The following is an 18,800-nucleotide window of genomic DNA, read 5'->3' on the forward strand; positions in this document are numbered from 1 at the left end:
TGAATCCTTTCACCCCCGCATCTCTGGCCTGTGCCCCAGCTCTCGTATGCATAGGTGGATAAACTTTTTTTAAAAAAAAGAGCTTAAGCATGAAGGACAGGCTTCTGGCTTGGCACACTTAAAGATACTTATAGAGGTGATCTCAGTGAACAGAGGTTGGTGGACGTAATCTTGGCACACTTCCTCTACCTCATTCCAGCTGCTAATATCTTGCAGAAAGAGTTCATAACTTGTCTGGCACCCATGTATTTGAGGCTGCTGCCAGAGGACACCTCTACATCATCTGGCTCTGGTGGTCAGTGGAGCTTACACCCATAGTTACCACAAGACTATAACTGACAGTAAAGGAACTGTTAAACAGCTACCACTCTCAGTGCACAATAAGAGGAAATACATTCTGGTACTGACTGGGGTCCTTTACACTGGAACACCAATAAGTCCTGTCAAACCCTGAACTACTGAAAACTACTAAAAATTGATGAGGCTGCTTAGACAATCACAGAGATTTGAGAAAAAATCAAGAGTTAGTACAATGTTGAATGACAAGTTTCATTTCCTACCTGAGACCACTCAATATTAAGAGGTGAATATTTTATCTAATACATGGAAATTAACACAGAGGCAAGCAAAATGAAAAAAAAAAAAACAAAGCAATATGTTCCACATGAATAAGATAAAGTCTCAGGAAAATGGATATTAAATAATTTACCTCATAATGGAGATAAGTAATTCATCTGATAAAGAGTTCCAAGAAATGGTCATAAAGATGCTCACCTAAGTTGACAGAAAAATGAATACAATAAGAACCACAACAAAAAACATGGAAAATGTGGGTCTCCCTGGTGGCGCAGGGGTTAAAGACAGTGCTATCAAGCTATTGCTAGCCACTGCGACAGAGTTCCATCCCGGCCGGTCAGGGAGCTACCCACACGGCCCAGCAGATCTCTCCTGTCTGGCCCGCTGCTCCCCACAGCAGTGTATATCAGTAGATCCGCCTGTTCTGGTCCCCACTCTGTCTTTGATGAATCCTCTCATTGCCATCCCCACCCCCGCCCCTCTGGTTTACACCCTCTTGTATGCATAAATAAATAAATCTTTAAAAAAAAAACATGGAAAATGCAAAGTCACAGGACAGAGCAATACAACAGCTGGGCTGAAAAAGACCCTAGAGGGTTCAAAAAGATATTAGATGAAGTAGAAGAAGGGATCAATGTACGCAAAGATAAGCCAGTAGAATTTAGTCAATCAGAACAGTAAAAAAAAAAAAGACTTAAAAAAAGTGAGGCTAGGGACATATGGGACAGTATCAAGTGGACTAATATTCACATGATGGGGATCCCAGAAGGAGAAAAGGGGGAGAAAAGAACAGAAAAAAAAATGGAAGAAATACTGACGGGAAACTTTCCTAACTGGGGAAAGAAAATAGACTTTCAGATTCAGGAAGCCCTGAAATAAGAGGAAGCCCTGCCAAATAAGAGGAATCCAAAGAGAAGAATTTGGCAATATGGTGGCAGAGTGAAGATAACAGGCTTATTTCCTCTACATAGTCACAATGAGATCACAATTAAACAAATACAACAGTCCTTGAAAGATAAATGGCATGGTGAAAGAGGGTAGGAAAAAAATTGTAATTAAACTGTGGTTAGAGCAATACTGGCACAGCTCAACCCACAAGATGGTGGGGCAGCTGCTGTATGGTGAACCTTTGCTATTGTTAACTCAAGGGCATAGGTCCATATCAGGAATTTTAATGACTGAGCACTACGCTGCAGGAGGGGGTACACAGAATCAGAGTGCAGAATAGAAGGTGCACCTCTGAAAAACTATGAAAATAAGGGCATATAGGGTGATAATTACTAATTCAAAATTGAATTAGTAATTTCATTTCAACTAATAATAGTAAAAGAAGTCTTTCTTTCTTCCACAAGAGGAAATGTGATAGTTAGTTCTATTAAAAGTCATAAAAGGGGCCTCCCCTGCTAGCGCAGCCAACTGTCTGCAGCCTCTGCAGCGCGGGTTCGATTCCCAGCTGGCCAGGGAGATTCCCACATGGCGCAGCAGACCTCTCCTGTCACGCCCACTGCTCCCCTCAGCAGTGCTTTCGGTCCGTCTGCCTGTTCTGCTCCCTGCTCTGTCTCTGGTGAATCCTCTCACCCTCCTGGGCCTCTGGCCTGTTCCCCAGCTATTGTATAAATAAAAAATAAATCTTAGAAAAAAATCTTAAAAAGTCATAAAAGTATTGGGTGAAAGTACTGCAAAGTATTAAAAATATTTAAAATATATGTTCATTCCATTTCTAATTTAAAGATGTCAATTTTCCATTGAATTATTTTTATTATACTCTAGTTTATTTTAAAAACCACAGGTAAATATATGAAAATGAAATAAACCAAACTCAGTTTGGGAAAGAAGTGAAACTATCATTATTTCCAGATGATATGATTGATACGATATATAGAACAACCTTAAATACTACAACGAAAAGCTATTAGAAATAATAAATGAATATAACAAACTGACAGGTTACAAAATCAACATACAAAATTCCATATGATTTCTATATGCAAATGACAAGTGAGAAGAAAAAGAATTAATAAAATAATTCCATTCACAATCACTTTAAAAAGAATCAAATACCTAGAAATTAACCTAACTAAAGAGTTGAAGGACTTATGCAATGAAAACTGCCAGAAATTATAAAAGCATACAGATTAGGACATAAGGATATAAAAAGTTATTTCATGCTCATGGGTGGGGAAAATCAATATAGGAAAAAAACGACTATACTACCAAAAGTGAAATGTAGATTTAATGCAATCCCCATCACAATACCAACAAAATTCTTCAAATTGGGTAAAGCATACATTGGATTTTTCTGTGCCATTCTTACTGCACGTGATCTACAATTACCCCAATGATAACTGAGATAATTTGAATTAACTACCTAATTATTGTATTGTTTACTATTATTACTTATTTAATTTCATTATTATTATTATTATTTACTTTTTTTTTCTGAGGTGATGTTGGTTTACAACACTAACTATGTCTTGGGAGTATAAGTTCACACCTCTTCAGATGTATCCCACCACCAAAGTACCAATAACCCTCTACCACAGAAAAATTTTCAAAAACAGGCTACACAGAGGCCCCTGAGAGCAAGCAGAAAGTAATCTAGGTATTTTTTATTCTTCCTTAAACAAAGACACGTATTTTTATTGCATATATACTTAGGATTTTAAAAACGTCTCACGTTGCCACTTAGGTTTTGCCACTACCTCTTTCAAGCAGTGACTTGCACACAAGGCTATGAAGTATTAGAATTTCCAATTGTAGGGCCTCCCAGGTGGCGCAGCGGTAGATCGCTGGGTTGCAAAGCTGCCCGCGGCCTCTGTGGCGCCGGTTTGATCCCTGGCTGCTCCCCGGCCACCGGAGGAGGGTCCCACATGGCGCGCAGACCTCTCCTGCCGCCCGCTGCTCCCCTCAGCAGTGTACTTCAGTCCTTCTGCCTGCTCTGCTCCCTACTCTGGCTCTGGTGAATTCTTTCACCCTCCCGCGCTTCTGACTGTACCCAGTGCATATATAAACAAAACAAACAAACAAACAAATAAATAAATTTTAAAAAAGCCTCTATTAAAAAAAAAATCTTAAAAAAAAAAGAATTTCCAATTGTAGCAGAAATAAAAATATCTACAAGTATCTTGCCAAAGTAGAAAGTGAAGATACTCTCTCAGCAAAATATCAAACTTTCGAGGAAGAAATGAGGTAGCAGTTTTAGGTTTTTTTCTGTTTATCTCACCTTTTATCCTATAATTTAATTCAATTTATTATAATTTCGGGAAAAAAAATGAAAAGAGGCCACTGATTCAGGATCCTGGAACGCTAGTGTCAAATCTACTACTTGTGAGAGTTTAGGCAAAACTATTCAATACTTTCTGCTTCTCAATTTCCTGGTGAAAATGAAGCATTAGACCAAACCCAAGACCCCTTCCAGCTTGGAAATATTCTCTGATCCTATGAAATTCAAAATGTTGATGAAAGTATAGCTGATGATGTTTCATTCCAATTCCTTCATTTGTCTTAATTTAATAAGGTTCTCCACGGTAACTTCAAATGGCAATCCAAGCATTCCCTTCAGTTGTGTAAATGATGCCCCTCATTCTAGCATAACTATTCAGGTTTCATTACCAAGTCTCTAAATGCTAATTAACTTTGAAGCAGCTCTCCAATATGGGCTCCATTACAATTCATACCAAACTGCTTCTATCCTCCTCAGATTTTTTCCTCATTTTTTTCCCAGATACACAGAGTATCATATTACTACTATTCCTAATTGTTTCCTTTGCAGTTCTTGTTTTCCATTCATTCCACTGAATGAACTTTAAAGTGAATTTTAAAGAAAGACTGGAAGGAATATAAATCATACAGCAGTTTGAAGACTTTTTAGCTGCTAGTGCTTGGGGATATTTTGCCCAACAGTATTCTGGGTCTTAGAACTCACCATTTCAAGATAAGAGTTACTCTTGGTACTGTGATTTTTTATTTTTTTTTCTTTTTTCATACAATTCTTGCTTTATTAGACCACCAAGTCCCTTGAGAAAGTCTAGGCTAGGAAAAATCTCAATGGTACTCATCTCCAGTCATTAAGTGCATGGAGATGAGTACCAGCATATGCTAGGTCAAATGTTAATCCCTGGGTGCAAGGGAGAGTAAAAATTAATTTCCATTTGTGCTTTTAAGGAGCTTATCCTCATAGTTACACTAATCTGTACACCTATTTCTTAGCCAGAAATAGAAGAAAACAGTATGTGCACACAAAACAGTCATTAAAAGCCCACAAATTAGTACATCAGCTTCTCACACAATAAAGGATTTATAAAAATTACCCATTTATTTGTATGCTTTTGTCTGGAAATTATTATGCCTTAATCTAATTTTTAGGCAAGAATAATGTCATCTGAACAGATGGTCCTACATGTAAATAACCAAAATAACAGGAAGAATTGGAAGCACATGTGTGTACCATTGGAATTCCTATATGGTGGCATGCTCAGAGAAAGAATATGGAAAAATGATATAAAGTCAGAGAATAAGGAAAGTATCACTACCCTGGCTGTGTAAACACATGGGTAGATTAAAAAAATCTAAACCAGTGATTCAAATTTAGCTAATCTGAGGACTTGAGTATTGGGATTTTGTAAGCATTCCCCAAGCAACTCAAAGATAGGCCAAGGTGGAGACCTACTGCATCAAACAAAACCTATATCTCATGGGCCTCCCCTGGTGGGGCAGGCGGTTGAGTGCAGCGCTGCGAAGTTGTCCACAGCCTGTGCAGTGTGGATTCAATCCCTGGCCGGCTGGCGAGGGTCCCACATGGCGTGGCAGACCTCTCCTGTCTCTCCCGCTGCTCCCCTCAGCAGTGTATTCCGTCAGTATGCCTGTTCTGTTGCCTGCTCTGTCTCTGGTGAATCCTCTCACCCTCCTATGAATCTGGCCTGTATCCTGGCTCTTGTATAAATAAATAAATAAATCTTAAAAAAAAAAACAAATCTATATCTCCGCTCTATTACTAATCATAGTTAAGTAAATATTTAAAGTAAATCATTTGAAAGATACTTTTCTCTCAAACAAAAAAAACAATTCTGTCAACATAATAAAATACTCTCTATAGCTCTAGGTGACAATATACATTTTTTCTATCAATAATAACTCATTTTATCAAGATAATTTAGGTCAAGAACTATGATGTATAGCATATTTCTTTCTATCCCATTTTTCAAAAAAATCTGACATGAACATATTTAATTAAATACAATAAAAACAGGTACTTCGAATTTCAGTGAGTTGCTAATAAAGTTTAAATTCCATTATTATGCAATAAGTGTGCATGTTTCCAGCTGCTAAAAAATAATAAATATATTTTATACTGAGAGTTTGGATAGGGTTAGACAGGACAACAGATGGTATCATGGCTTACCTCAAACTGTTTAGATTACTGACACAGTAATAAAGCGATTTTTTGCTTGTGTCTCATTACCCAAATCTGTATCTGTGTAAAGATCTATCTGGTTATTGGTCAAGCAAACTCTAAAACAAAGGTCGGTGTAGGTAAGGAAGTGGAATAGGTGTGATGTGTGCCACTTCACCCCATATTCACTCGATGGAAGCTATTTTCCTATAAACCTATGCTTTTCTTAAGGTGGTCTGAAACAAGCAGCGTAGACTTCACTTGGGAGCTTGTTAGAAATGTAGACTCTCGGGCCTCTCTTGTGGCTCAAGGGGTTAAGACGCAACCTATGAAGCTATCCATAGCCACTGCAGCCCGAGTTCGATCCCTGCCCAGGGAGCCAAATGGTGCAGCAGACCTCTCCTGGCTCACCCGCTGCGTCCCCACAGCAGTGTATTTCAGTCAATCTGCCTGTTCTGTCCCTGGTGAATATTCTCACCCCCCCACACACACACCTCTGGCCTGTACCCCAGTTCTCATATGCATAAATAAACAAATCTTCAAAAAAAAAAAAAAAGAAAGAAACGTAGACTCTCAAGTTCTACACGGACCTACAGAATCTACTTTTTTTAAACAAGATTCTCAAATAATGTATGCTGGGTTATTTGTATTTAGATGAAACTTGCATAACCACCTTGTCAAATTTTCTAAATTTATCGAGTTACCAAAAGCATATTTTAAGGAATGAGTCCTCTAATACAGTCAATACCTCCATACTTCTTGGCATCATGTTAAGGAATACTTTACATTGGTGGTAAACTAAGGTCATAGAACAGCATAATCTTCTAGGAACATATTTTTATCAATATATTTATAATGACGATAACTATGAATAATATGAAGTAATTCATTGTTAAATAGAAATTAATAAAAGATGTTTTCATAAATACATTCATTTAAAATATATTCTTAATTTTTTAATATAAATCATATTTTTAGTAAATTGTTAAACTTGTAAATTTGACGAGTTGGCCATTTAGTTGATGGCCATTTGCCAATTTAGTTTTAGGTGAAATAGCATTTGGTAAATTGATTTCAATAATCAATTCAGTAATCCTGCTTCCAAAGGTAAATACCCAGCATGCAAATCTATCCATATTGACTATATTTCTCTTTTTTGTCACTGTGGTTTTAAAACCACCTGAGGATGCTGATTAATATCCAGACAATAACAAGTAGGATTTAGAACAGACCTCAGTTTCAGTCCTACATCTACTGCCAGTACATTCTTGATTAAATTATTTAGCTCACTAAGACTCTGCTTCCCTAGTTCACAGGGCTGTTGTGATAATAATACACAAGTCCCTAGTAAATATTGATCACTCACTAAGTCTTGTTTTAGTCATTTTATCATCATGATTTTTTATTTCCTTTCAGATGAAGAAAATGAGCAAGTCATGCTGCTATATTCTTTATTTCCTAGCATGGAGAAATGTTTTAATCCACTTCTCAAAAAAAAAAAAAAATACTGGCAATGATGATAGATAACCTGGGTCTTTCATCTTGTGTTTAATTTCCTTGCCTTGCATCTATGAATACCTGCACCAAATGTAATATTTCCCTCTTTAGAATATTATCATTCTACGATGCAGAAAGACAATGCCATTTGCTTTTAGCACTGTTAGTACCCAAAGACAAAAACCTTCTACAGAATCTTAACAAACAGGAGAATGAGGCCAAATGGATAAATGGTTTAAGGCCAATGGTATAACTTAGGTATGACTGGAATACAAAAAAAAAATTCTCAGAGAATTTCAAAGTATCTAAATCTAGTGAGAAAAAAGTGTTGCTAGCTCTCCTGCATGTTAACAGGGAAGAATTCATGTAGATAAGACAATTCAAGCTATCTACAATAATGTATACCATACTATAATCAATTCATTGTCTTTTTTTCCTTAGGTGAGAAAACAGTGAGGTAAGCTTCCCTATTATGGGGAAATAAAATTCTTATCCACCAATGATATGGTAAAATCAACTCTTGTGTTAGTTTTGAATCAAAAGTAAATTACGCAGGCTCAGTAAAATGACTGATACGCTCTGACCACATAATTATTTTGCAATCTGCCACATCCAAGGTAGGGGAGGAATGCTTAGTCTTTGCTGGGTACTTTGTACAAGTTATATCATTTAACCTGTACAATGCCCAGTGAGGTCCATATTATGTTATTGATGAGAAATTAAGATTCAGGTTAAATGACTTTCCTGGGAACACACAGCTGGAAAATGCAAAGTTGAGCCCCAACCTCGGTCACTCTGCCTTGGGAGCCCTATGTAGCTCCTAGGACCTAAGGAATATTGGATAAAGTCCATCCGATTTGTCATGGAAAGAGGGGCAATCATTAAGAATTTTGGGCCATCACCCAGAAAGACTGTAATCAAGCAAATAATTTTCTCTATTTACTCATATACAAAATTAGAAGTTAAATTATAATATCTTTAATATCTTCTGCTACATTTAAAAGAATCTTACATGACCTGGCACACAGAAAACAATTCTATATACATGCCTTACTCATTCATTTAATCATTTACTGATTGATTCACTCAACCACTTATAAAATCATCAATTTATTTTAAAATGAATTAAACAATTATATTTATTAAATAACCAGGTTATTTTTCCACATTGTTTCCATACAGATACCACTTGTGCTGAAAGGATCTTTTTTAACATTTAGGAAAATGCTAACAGAGATGGAATCTGCCCTGACTTAATCTCTAGCTACAAAGTACAGAAAGAAGTAGTTATAGGAAGTTGGAGTGTTTATTAAGTCTATGGTATTAATGAAGCTGAGATTTCTACTCAGAATAACAATAGTAGTAGTAATAATAATAACATCAAAAACTACCAAGTATTCAAGCTCTCTTTAAGGGCATGTGCTTTGTATTCATCATCTAATTTTAATGACTTACACATCAAATGCTTTTTGTAATATTTTATAGACACTGATTTAGTAAGATACAGAAGGTAGAAAATATTATAGTCTCAAAATGTGCAGCAGATTATGAATTGTTCAGTGCCAAATCAAGGCAGAAATATTAACTGTATAATAATAATAAATGATATGTCTATTCAGCAGTGCTTTGCCTCCACTGACAATTTTCTTCTGATTTAACTGTAAAAAATTTCAGGTATTTAATAGCTGTGTTTTGCCAGTGATAAATAAAAACCATTAATAATTGACTTAATCCCTATTCAACTGAACCCCAAAAACCATAGCCCTGAGTAAATTCATTTCTAAGGAACAGACAGTTTTGGAGTCAAATGAAGAGAGTTACTAGTATTATGTCAAAATATTGTAAGCTTGAAGCTGCCACCACATTCCCTTGATAAAATAGCAGGCAGCCAGTTTCTGCCAAAAAGGAAAAAAAATTAATTGTACACAGCAACCAACATAGCATTAAATACTGCACATGGTAGAAGTGATAGATTTGCTACTCATGTAGTCAGCAGGATGAGTTGTGTACCTGGGTTAACAAATTTCAGGTTTTCAAAGTTATGATTAGAGCTATTTGCATTTGACAAAAATGGATACACTGGTTGTGAAACTGAAGGCAGCTGGAAGAAATTTTTCTTTCAATTCTCATTGAGAAATAATATATGAAAAGGAGGACATAATGTTAAAAAGTTTCTTCTAACAAAAATACACTTCTTTTTGATAAAAAAAAAATCCTATAGTGTGTACTTGCAAAACTTGAGCATCTTGTGTCTACCAAAACAATGACCATATAGCTTAGTACCTAAACAAAGCAGGCAAATTGTTAAAGACCTTGGCCTCTCTCTCAAAACATTGCTCCCACCAATCTAGTGAAAGGCTTGAATTTGCACCAATTCTCCCTGTGAGTTAAAAATTTTTATCTTCCACAGAGTGTCTGTGAATGTAACTCCAAGAGGTTAAATTATTAAATCACCATTAGAATTGGTCCATAAACTCAAGTTGTTAATACATAAGACATACAAGTCCATATTGACAAGAGAAGAGCAAACAAGGTCTGAGTCCAGGGACTACACATCAGAATAGTATAATTTAATGGGGAGACTTCCACAGACAAGGGAAAGCACAGTGATCTATGCTCCCAAAGGGAAAACAAAGGCATGGAAGGAGAAGGAAGATGGAGATTCGCTGTGATTACATTTCAATTATGCCTTAAGAAAGCACTGGCAATTCTGTTTGGAAGCATCCATATCACTATATTCTGCTTTGCATAATTTTTAAGATGTAAACTTCCTCACTTGAAAACTCGGGCTTTCTAATTTTTCAGGATGAGAGGCAGAATGATTAACCCATCTTTATATTATAATATGGTTACAAAGTACCTAGGGGGAACTGCTGGTCCAGAAGAGAAATGGTATATAAAATAGGTGCTATTTGAGATAAGATGGTAAGAATGCCCATTGATAGTAGAAGTCTATTTTCTCCTGACATTCAAGGTGAATGCTTCTTTCTCTTCAGCAAGACTTGCATCTCTCTGTACGCAGTTTTCAGTGGAGTACCAATGCAAACCATGAAAGGGACATAAGATCCAGTGCTTTTCCCTTAAATAGGTCTATCACAGAGGATTTTGATATGTCATTAAAAATACAGTGTTTGTCAGTTGACTACAGAAAGAAAGCTTTCTCTTGTCTTATTGCTCTGGCTAGGAGTTCCAATATTATATTGAAAAGCAGTGATGAGAGTGGACATCCTTGTCTTGTTCCAGATCTTAATGGAAATGCTTTCAGCTTTTCACCATTGAGAATGATATTGGCTATGGGCTTGTCATATATGGCCTTCATGATGTTGAGGTATGTTCCTTGTATCCCAAGGATTTCAAGGGCCTTTATCATAAATGGGTGTTGTACTTTGTCAAAAGCTTTCTCAGCACCTATTGATATTATCATATGATTTTTATATTTCTTTTTGTTGATGTGTTGGATTACATTGGTTGATTTTTGGATGTTGAACCATCCTTGTGTCAATGGAATAAATCCTACTTGGTCATGGTGAATTATCTTATGGATACATTGTTGGATTCTGGGAAATTCAAATCAAAACTACAATGAGATACCATCTTACACCAGTGAAAATGGCACATATTAAAAAAAACTAGCAACAAAAAATGTTGGTGAGGATGTGGAGAAAAAGGAACTCTCCTGCACTGCTGGTGGGAGTGCAAACTGGTCCAACCACTATGGAAAGCTGTGTGGAGTTTCCTCAACCTACTAAAGAGAGAGCTTCCATATGATCCAGCAATTCCACTCCTAGGGATTTACCTAAAGGACACAGAAACATTAATTCAAAAGGGCACCTGCACCCCTATGTTTATAGCAGCACTATTTACAATAGCTAAGCTATAGAAACAACCCAAATGCCCAAAAATAAATGACTAGATCAAGAAGATATGGTACACACTATGGAGAGCTGTGTGGAGATTTCTTGACCTACTAAACATAGAGCTTCCATATGATCCAGCAATTCCACTCCTAGGTATTTACCCAAAGGACACAGAAACATCAATTCCAAAGAGCAGCTGCACCCCTATGTTTATAGCAGCACTGTTTACAATAGCTAAGCTTTGGAAACAACCCAAATGCCCAAAAATAGATGACTGGATCAAGAAGATGTGGTACATATACACCATGGAATATTACTCAGCATTCAAAAGAGATAAACACATGCAATTTGCAGCAACATGGATGGCGCTGGAAGGGATCATGCTCAGTGAAATAAGCCAGAAAGAAAAAGAAAAATACCGGATGGTCTCACTCATAGCAGAAATCTAGAAAACTTAAATAAGGGACCAGGAAAATGAATAACTATAAGAAAGTGAAAATCAAAATCAACAAAAAACTATGAACCAGAGACACTCTATGGGGGGTGGGGGACAGGGAGGGGAGGGGTTGGGTTCAAAATAAGGGGGTTGCAATTGTATGGGGAATATAAAAATAAAATTTATTTAAAAAAATACGTATAACATTAAAAAAAAGCTAAAAATAAAAAAAAGATGTGGTACATATACACAACGGAATATTACCCAGCAATCAAATAAGATAAACTCATGCAATTTGCAGTAACATGTATGGAGCTGGAAGGGATCATGCTCAGCGAAATAAGCCAGAAAGAAAAAGAAAAATACTGGATGGTCTCACTCATAGCAGGAATTAGAAAACCTAAATGAGGGACCAGGAAAAAGACTAATTATAATAAAGAAAAAATCAAAATCAACAAGCAACTATAAACCAGAGACACACTACGGGGGAAGGAAGGGAAGAGAGAAGGGATTAGGGCCAAAATAAGTGGGGTGCAATTGTATGGGGAATATAACCAAAATGAAAATGCATACGTTGTGCAAAAATGAAAAATGATGTAAGAATTACATAAAATAAAAAAAGATGTAAGAATGATGTAATTATATGTAAGAATGATGTAAGAATTACATAAAATAAAAAATGATGTAAGAATTATATGAAAAAATAAAGAAAGAAAAAAGAAAAAGAAAGCAAGCTTTATTTTGCATGCTTGGTTTTGAGTGTTTTTCTGTTACGAGTGAAACATAAAATGACCTGTTTTTAGTCATGCACATTGGCAAAATGACACAAGAAACCATGTTGGGAAAAAGTATGCATGAAGGGTAACAAGTAAGGGGAAGTTAAATGTTCCAAGATTAGAATTCACTATCTTCTTGCAAAAAATCTACAGATCATGAAAATATGAGTTTTTTCAGAATATCTTCTGTATCTGGGAGCAAGTCAACAACTGTTAAACAATTTAAAAGGCCTCCAAGGTGAGTAAGGGCCCAGTAGCTCAATAGTCAATACCACAGAAACTCTGACCTCCTGAAGAGGTCTTCCACAGTGACCACCTCCACTTTGCTCTGCTTTTTCAAAACTCTTGGTTTTATCTGGCATACAGGAACAAAGAGAGAGTTTGTAAAAGCATGTGAAATTCACCGCTCTAGATTTTTTCTGTTGTTTTTCAATCTTATTAAACTAAGAATATCGTGGCAGTGGGGGGCATATTTTCCATAAATGCTGGGAATTTAGTATTTACCAGTATAGGGGATATTGGCCTCAAGAGCTTTATGACAAGGGCATTTCAGGTACCTACTGTACCGTATGCTATTTTATATATGTTTTAATTTAGATGGCTTAAATCTTTTCTGGAGTAAGCCAGGGAAGAAAGGAAAGGAGGAAGGGAGAAGGAGAAGAAGGAAGGAAGCAAGAATTGGTTCATAGGAAATCCAGAAGTCTGGAGTATTATAATTTAATCTTTTTGCCTGTTTTCAATCACATGCTGTTATTTTATCTATTTTTTATTGAGGTACATGAGTTTATAATACTGTATATTATTTAGGGGAATAGGTTCATACCTCCTCAGATACATGTTACCACACACCACATCCCCTACCAAAGCACCTACAGCCCTTTACTCTGGATCCCTGGGTCCCCTCCCCCATTTGTTGCCACCTCTCTCTCCCTCCCTCTCTAGTAACCTCAATTCTGCAGTCATATTCTATGGTTTGTTTTGGTTTTGTTCTGTCAGTTCCTTTGTTTCTCTATATTATACATGAGTGAAATTGTCCAGTATTTCTCTTTCTGACTTATTTCATTTAGTATGAGCTCCCCCCACCCCCGCCTGCCGCCGTTTCTATTCATCAATTACATCATTTTAGATGGGAGGAAAAATCAGTACCCTAAACTAAAAATGAAAATTGGTTTTTACTCTCTAATGTTGTTGAAAAGAACTGCCCAGACTCCCATTTAATTTCCAGTTGACCCATACCTTAAATCATGTTCACAGAAGCAGAACTTGAGATAGAAATTCTTGTGCAAGTGATTAATTGAGGGAGTGCCCTCAAAAGGATCCTGCAAAAGAATGAGGGAATCAAGGTACGGCAGGGAAAGAGCTAAGCGAAGAGGTGGTATCAGTTGGAGACTAACTTCAGCTTGATCCGCTGGGGAGTTCCAAAGCTTGAATGTCACCTCAAGACAAGATGGCTAGGCTTTGGTACTTGAGTTTTAGTCAGCAAGCGGCTGAAGGCTATCCCCCACCCTGCAAAGATGGGTGCTAGTCTCCAAGGCAAAAGGAAATTTCCCTTTTTCAAAGTTAATTCCATCCAGAGAAGGGTGCATTCATGAGCCTTTAGCAAGCTGACATTCCCAACAGGTGACAAATGGATGTATCAGTTCAGTAGAGGATCTGAGTGAGGCAGCATCTACTACAATCTCTTTAACACTAAAGTCAGACAATTAGATGGGACAAAGAGTTTAGAGCAGCTTTGAATTAGTATTATTACTTCATTTCCAGGATTCCTCATATTGAAAAATTTCTTACCAAATCATAGGAGCTACAATATAATATGGTATTTTCCTATTAACTATATCTCTACAACTCATGCTATAGAAGAGGTTCCCAATTGCAATCCCACAGGTATAATCATAAAATTATAATTTTATATAATATATAATAATATTATATATATTATATAATAATATATAATTTAATCTAATTTAGAGTCTTAAATCCAATGGCCAGTGAAAAACTGAATCCCGCCAATAACAAGTTGAGTGAACTTGGAAACAAGTACCTACCCATTAAGATCACTGCAGCCCCTGCCAACACCTTAACTGCAGCCTGGTGAGAGGTCCTGAGTCAGAAAACTCAGTAAACTATGTCCAGATTCCAGATCCACAGAAACTGTGAGATAATAAATGTTGTCCTCTTTAAGGAACCAATTTTTGCAGTAATTTATTATGGAGTAATTGATAACTTAAACAAAAGACTGTAATAATTTTTTCTGTTGCAAATTTGTCCCAAATCCTTTCTTCTATTCTCAAAATGAACAAGATAGGTAGTTCACAAGTATTTCTGGCAGGTGGTGACATAAATGTTGACAGTGATTGACTATCTGGATTTAAAATTACCATCACTATTTTCATAGTAAGTAGAGGAATTTTATGTAAATGTATGAAGAAAGAGCCTAAATTTGATAGAGAAAATTTCCAAAACACTAATTGAGAGCAGTTTTGGCTAAAAGACAGATATAAAAGCTGAGTTCTTTTATGCCATCTTAAATTGCAGTGACTTTTGTTTGTATTATTTTAACTTTTGAGCATCAGTAATGATGCATTCGTTTTTTTCTCAGACATCCTGATGAACAACTAAAGATTTCATAATGGAAAAAAAAATATTTTTGAAAAATGAAAGAAACAGGGCCTCCCTGGTGGCACAAGGGATTAAGTCTCAGTGCTATGAAGCTATGGGTAGCCACTGCTGCACAAGTTCAATCCCCGGCCAAGGACCTAACCCACATGGCACAGCAGACCTCACCTGTCTTGCCCACTGCTCCCCTCAGCAAAGTATTTCAGTCAATCCACTTGTTCTGCTCCTAACTCTGTCTCTGGTGAATCCTTTCACACCACGCACCTCTGGCCTACACCCCAGTTTGTGTACGCATAAATAAAATAAATCTTTACCCCAAAAAAGGGGCCTCCCTGGTGGCGCAAAGGATTGAGAGGCAACCTAGGAAGCTATCCGCAGCCACTGCAGCACGAGTTCGATCCCTGGCCAGGAGCTACCCACATGGTGCAGTAGACCTCTCCTGCCTCGCCCACTGCTCCCCTCAGCAGTGCATTTCAGTCAATCTGCCTGTTCTGTTCCCCACTCTGTCTCTGGTGAATCCTCTCACCCCCATGTCTCTGGCCTGTACCCCTGTTCTTGTATGCATAAATAAATCTTAAAAAAAAGAAAAATGAAAGAAGCAAAAAGAAGTCTATGAGCATAAAAAGCAGAGTAGTAACTAGTATGTTTACAACCAACTATCTATATGTTATCTATCACCTTGTGGCAAAAAGATGTAAGTTCTTGTGATATTTCAAAAATTCTTCTTGAGGGACATTTAATTGCATGATTCATGAAAGCCAGTTAGCCTCTTATCAATAATGAGAACAGTTTTTTTTAATTACTTTGGAATTTTTTTCTAATCCTGGATGCAGCCACTCAAGAGGCAGATGTGGACATAGTAAACAATAGCCTCTAGCTATAGAACTCAGATCTAGCTACTAGATTATTTATTTCCATTCTTACATAGCCATTCCAAAATCAAAGGAAAATGCATAACCTTTAAGAAATGGATTCCAGAAATTGAAGTACTCATACATAGGCTATGTCATGGTGGTCCGTTAGGTAATATGTTTACTGATTTTAAAAGGCATATATCATTTTTTCGGTTTTCAAATGGCAAGAAATAGATTTTATTTGGAAACTTGATGATTAATTATTTCTGACAAAATTCCTAAAATGAAATGATTAAATAGACAGGCATTATAGTACCATGTTAGAAATTTTCTACAGAGTGGTTCCAGCGACTGAACACTACTATATCTAGGCACTGGAATTGCAGCCCTATAAGTCTTCTAATTATGAATATAGAGCACTTAGAGGATCAAACAGGATAAATATCACTGACTGGAGTGTCTTGAGAGATGAGATTGCCATCAGACGTGGCGCATGGACATCAACATGATCATAGCAAAATGGAACTTCCAGATTATAAGCAATGGAAGACAGAAAGGATACCTTTAGAAAGTGTCCAGGAGAAGCTGGCTGCATGAGGGCTAAGGGATCCTAGGGCCACAATGAAGCTTGGAGATACAAGTGGCTTTGCAAACAATGTTTCCTTTGTTGGTGCATTATTAAAAGGATTCAAGTAGGGATTTGCCGCATTTGTGGTAGCCTTGGGAGCTGAATATTACCTGGAGTCCCAGAGTAAAGATAAACAAAATTACTGCAGATAATACCTAGAAGTAACTTAGTGGCTCCTTAATTCATAAAAATAAGATTTCTTTATTGTAATCTACTTTTTTGTGTGTTTGTCCCTTAAAGAATACTAGTAAGATTTAGTAAAGTAGGAAAATGAGTGAAAAAAAAAATCACCCATTGAAGAATACTTCTTCAGCAAGATTTTTTTAAATTTATGAATCTGTTATAAATTGACTAGAATTTTTGCAAGCATTTTCCTTATCCTACTCTGAAATACTGCCATTCTACTCAAGTGCTATGGTTTACTAAAACAAAGATTGCCAATTCTCTCCAAAATGTATTTCCTTAACTGTTTGATTATTTCTCTAGCAGCATTGATTAGATCACAGACTTAAGGCATTTCAGTCATATTTGGCAATGTTGTAATAGGGAGTGACTTGCCTCAGCCCGACATTTAGCACAGAGAATAATTTCACACTAAGAAATAAAAGACAGCATTGAAAGATCTAAATGGAGTATAATTAAAATACCCCAAATTTAATGCTTGTTGATAAAAATCTCCCTGATTATGTATTTTTATCATTTGCCAAAAACATTATTTTTAACCAATTTAGTAAAAGAATGGCTTAATAAATTTTATTTTTTATTATTTATGAGCTTTGTAGTAATTTACTTTTCTGTTTAGGAAATATTTCATCATTAGTTTAAAACATTGTGCCTGTAGATGGTAACTATGGTATTTGACATACACTTTCATTACATTTAGTTTTGTAACTGAAAGGTTTAAGTGCTTCTCCACATTTTCAGTAAGAGGTCCATGTGTACTTCAATGGCATGATTTATTTAATTACTAGTATATTGCCTTGAATAAAAAAAGTAAAATAAAAAGTATTGGGTTTCTTTCTCAAGACTGCATACTATTTATTTACCTTTAAATTAAAGGTGCAAAATAAATATTGCTTATCTTTTCATTAATCTATGATGCATAAGTTTGTAGAAAACAAACACTGTTAGACTTTCATTTATTTTTCCAGTTGACTTTCAAGAAATTTGGAATAGAATTTATGAAAGAATTGGATCTTACCAAGCTGGAAACAAATAGTAAAGGTAAAGTATTTTAAATGGGATATTATTTTCTGCCGAAGATATAATACTAAAACTAGCAAGGAAATATTACAACAAACTAAAGTTAAATTTAATCAAGTATTAGCCTTAGATTTGACTCCACATTATAATCTCATTACTCTAGGTAGATGAGAATTTAGATAAGAAGTGTAAGTTTTTCCTTTTTCCGTTTGAGCTTTTTGGGTTTTTTAAAGACTACAGATTTGCTAGGAATCAGGTTTAAAAAAAGAATGTTTTCTATTATATGTCATTGCAACCTTTTTTAAATTGTTATCGAAGTATCATTATTTTACATCCTTCCTAGTGCTTGGACAGTATAGGATCACCACCCCGCATCCCCAGCAACCTCTAGGATACATACCCCATAATCCATAGTGTTCTCCTCCCACCCCCTACTTTCACCCTCCCACTCCCCCTCATTCCCCGAAAGCCTAAGACCTATGGTCAGTTTTCTGTTTTCAAGGGTTGTTTTTAAAATTTATCTTTGTCTGGCCCTTTGTTTTTTTTAATATACAAATTATTTTATTATGTATATGACAGATTACACAAGCAAACGTGTCCTGGAACTAATTATGTCCTCACACATAAAAAAGGTGAAAAGAGCCTGAGAACTGTTCCGTGATGTCAGTTTTATAAAGGTAATATGATATATTTCAGGGGAATTGGAAAGAAAGTTATAGTTTATCATTAAAACAACTAGTATTGATTTTATTAGTCTCAGGTGAAGGTTTTAACATACTGTTTATTCAACATAAGCAAAAATTATCATATATTTCTTGAAAAAGCAATTAGGCCATTGAGTTATTGGGGACTGTAGCCAAGTGAATGTATGTTTTCATAATTCCTCTCAGAAGGCCCTAGAAATGAGTAAAAGAAACTAAAAATTAGAAGAAAATTCTATTCAAAGTGAAGCAAGGAAACCCCAT

Source organism: Talpa europaea, assembly GCF_964194135.1.
Source record: "Talpa europaea genome assembly, chromosome: X".
NCBI lineage: Eukaryota > Metazoa > Chordata > Mammalia > Eulipotyphla > Talpidae > Talpa > Talpa europaea.